This window comes from Pseudorca crassidens, chromosome 5 (assembly GCF_039906515.1).
Source record: "Pseudorca crassidens isolate mPseCra1 chromosome 5, mPseCra1.hap1, whole genome shotgun sequence".
NCBI classification, from domain to species: Eukaryota; Metazoa; Chordata; class Mammalia; order Artiodactyla; family Delphinidae; genus Pseudorca; species Pseudorca crassidens.
The window spans coordinates 108,410,120-108,414,416 of NC_090300.1; positions in this window are offsets into that span (position 1 = coordinate 108,410,120).

The window sequence follows — 4,297 nt, forward strand, 5'->3', positions numbered from 1 at the left end:
CTGTCAATTTCCAGAATTATAAAGAGTGAAAATTGTACACATCATAATTCTGAGAATTAAGGGGAAAAAGTTTCAATATAAACCTGATATTATCATTAAATCTGCCCACCAATAAACTAATTCACTGACCATTCCCTGATATATCAAACATTCTACGGTTTTCATTGTCCAAAAATTGATCATCATTTCTCTTTTGAGGTTTGGTAATGTATATTTTGATAATATAGCTTTGCTTTACTGCATCTTGATCAACTGGAGAAAGATATAGAAATGAGGTTCCTGTCTGGGAGTTTGCCAAAATCACATTGATTTTATAATTAAGTGCTGTTTCCTACATGAAGCATTTAATTCTCGGATGCTCAGGTACTGAAAATGATGTTGTCAAGTTAAAAAGAAAGTAAATTATCATTTGCTTCCTTGGATAAAATATTATTGAGGTTGGCTTGAGATCAATGAATAGATCATTTATGGAGACAACATTTTTTCATTCACTGTCCTAAGCAGATATATACAAAGTTGATTTTGTATTCGCTAAATAAGGAGTGCACAAGCTTTTCTCAAAGCAAATATTTTAGACTTGCCAGACATAAGGTCTCTTTTGGAACTACTCAACATTGCCATTAGAGTTTAAAAGCAACCATATGTAAACAAATGGAACTGGCTATGATCCAATAAAACTTTATTTACAAAAGCAGGCAGCCAACCCATGGCATATAATTTTCTTCTGTTTTAAGTGATTAAGAAATTACTATGAGGAAAAATAAATGCATAGACAAGGAAATGCTTTACCTTTTTAAGAAAAATAATTTATCATAAATCAATGACACAGAAATTTTTCAGATAATCCAAACCCTAACAAAGAAAAATAAAGGGTTAATACTTACTTGCAGCAGAAACTTGCAAACTGTATCTATAATTTGTTCTTTTCTTCCTGGACACACAGACTCCCTTGCAGTGAGATATGGCTGCATTTTGGCCAACAGAAATGGGACAACTTTTAAAATATGTATCATTTCTAGGTTTGGGTCATAAAATCCCCCCATGTATTATCTTTACCTACTTCCCCATCTGTCAGCCAGATGCAGAGGATCCAGCAAAAGACTGAGACACCAGGAGATGGAGTAGCCTGAGTCACTAAGCGACTATGTGAAACACAACCCCTAGCTCTTTCATGCCATCAACAAAACACTATATGCATGACAATTAACTTCCATTTTACCAACTGACTGAAATATCAGAGCTGACATTTTACCAACTAGTATTAACAACCATAAAACGTAAATTAGTAGGAGAAATCTAAATGCATAGAATTGACTTAATGTGTTGGCAGCAGATGGTGAGGACACAGATGTAGTAGGCTTTTGAGTACAGACCCCTGCTCTGTTGTAAAACACCTAAAATGGGGGCCTGGGATACCTTAGAAGTAAGACCATGTGACAGTTCTTCCTGTGATTTTAGAGGAAGTTGCTGGAAAGAATCAGAATGCGGGTTAGTTGCCACTAAGGTCTTAGTTGCCTCTAACAAGGTATTACAAAATAAAGATGCGCTCAGACAATGACTGGCTGGCTTTCATGGTGAGAACAAGGGTTTTAGAGTTTGGAAAAGACAATGTTGAAGGTCAAAAATGGATAAAACTGAAAAAAATTTTTTGAGTGCCACAGACCTAGTAAGATTTCTCAGTTGATCCAAGTACTTGGTCTGGTAGCAAAGATCAGGTGATCAGATTAAGTGTGTTACCTTCCCACTCAAGATTACTTTTTTTCTAATTACCTTTAATTGTCTGCTATTATAAAGGAAGGAAAAAAGGAAGAGGAGAAGACGGTGAAAGAGAGAAGTAAGGATGAGAACAAAAGAAAGAAATCATGCTTGAGAATTATGTCTAGAAAAAATTTGGATGTGATTATTGGTACATGAAAGTGGATGGCAGGACATAACTTCAAGATCTTCTAGTTTTAAAGGGGGTTTATTTCCAAAGAAACAACAAACCTGGGCCAAAAAATGTTTTTGTGTCCAAGCCTTAAAACAACCTGTGGACCCAAAGGCAGGAAGAAGATTGTGAAAGCTCTTTAGTTCCCAAATATGATGGTGATGAATAAAAGAGGACAATGCAGAGCGTGGAGCTAGAAGCCTTGGAGAACATCTCCCAGAAAGTGAAATCTAGGTTTGGATTTTTCTCCCATTCTTCTCTTTTCCCAGTGGGAAACCACCACAAATCTTTGAAATGAAATAGAAATGTTTCAAATAGATCCAATTCAAACAAAGGGGAAAAAAAAGCATTTTGATCATTACTACATATAGCAATGATACGACTTACAAAACTACGTATCTGTGTATGTGGGCATGCAAAGATATGTGTGTGCATGCATGTGTGTGCATACATATACACACATATATAGCTTTTAAAAAAACAGTATTTGCTTATACATTTCGTAATTCATAGTCCACGATTCTAATGTCAGCAAGGGTAGCCAATGCCTTGGGTGTATGTCCTTGCCTTTGGCACATTCCAAGTGAAATTCCTCCTCAGTCCATGCACCTTCTCTAACAGTCCTTTCATAGGACCTTGTGCATGTCTTGTTTCTGTCAGTGTCCTATGGGGTGAGTAGAGCAAAACCTCAAAATGTATTCATCAAAATCAGGTAAGAATTGATACCAATTCTGCTCTGTCATTCCTAACACAAAGCTACCTTTTGAGTGACTGCTGAGCTGTTTCAGTTATAGATTGCAATGCTTAAAATCTATTCTTCATAAAAATAAAGTACATCAATTTAATGTTTGTAAATAGAAGCAAAACAATGCTATAAATATTTTCTTTCATCATGTATAACAGAAAAAATACCCCTTTACTAGTGTATAAAAAAGAATATATCAGGCTTCCCTGGTGGTGCAGTGGTTGAGAGTCCGACTGCCGATGCAGGGGACATGGGTTCGTGCCCCGGTCCGGGAGGATCCCACATGCCGCGGAGCAACTAGGCACGTGAACCATGGCCGCTGAGCCTGCGCATCCGGAGCCTGTGCTCCGCAACAGGAGAGGCCACAACAGTGAGAGGCCCGCGTACCGCAAAAAAAAAAAAAAAAAAAAAAAAAAAAAAAGAATATATCTCATCTCACGTACTGACTTTTAATGCAGAAGAGCACTTTTTATACTACCAATTACCCAGATATAGTACATTTTTAATTCCTTTATAGTGACTGAACATCTTAGATGATTAAAAGTTAATGACCTGAAAAAATAGCAGAAGCTTAAGTAAGTGTGTTATTTGTTTTTATCCCTGTTTGGATTGTATAATCTAAATGATTTATAAGTGTTATTATCATTTATTGTAAAAAACTGATTTTTCACTTCAGAATTCTCATGTTCAAATACCACAATACAGGAAAGCCAGAGATGCCATGTCTTATATATATATATATATATTTTTTTTTTTTTTGCGGTACACGGGCCTCTCCCGTTGTGGAGCACAGGCTCTGGACGCACAGGCTCAGCGGCCATGGCTCACGGGCCCAGCCGCTCCGCAGCATGTGGGATCTTCCAGGGGGCACGAACCCGTGTCCCCTGCATTGGCAGGCAGACTCTCAACCACTGTGCCACCAGGGAAGCCCCATGTCATATATTTTGTAGTGGTGTGGGTACAGAAAAGAAATGCAAAACACATGTATTTCTATAAAATTTTATTATAAAATATATTTATACTTTTTCATTACTTTTGCAATTATAAATGCAAAAGAACCTGTTTTAAATCTGACACTAAGAAAAGTACAACTGATTCTGAGACATTTATCCTTGCATATAGTGCTGTTTTATTTAGATATTTTCACAAACAAATAAGCCAATCCAAATGATTATTAAGTTGTTTTGGGAAAAGAGCTAAGATTTAATCCACAAAAGCATATACTTAATATTTACCAGTTGCATTGAGTCAGAATACTTCCAGGACGTGAATTGCAGAAGTTTCCAACATTGTCTCTTGGAGCTTTGGGCAGTAAACACTAGGTCTGGTTCAGAATTCACTCATTCTCTCATCTTCATTCTTTGCTTTGGTTGTGGTTTGATGTGCTTGAAAAGCAAAAGACAGCTAAGTGGCAGTGAAAATAAAGTAGATTCATTTTCTGGTTTCAAATTTTTAGATGGCTTTAAAAAGTAACCACGTTTGAAAAAGCAAATTAAAAAACAGAAACATCACATGGACTTAAAGCTCATCTCATACAATAGATGATACAGGCCAATGAAAGAAAGAAAAGCTTTATGAATAGAATGCAATAAAAAAAGTAAAGGCAAGAAGAAATTCATACTTAC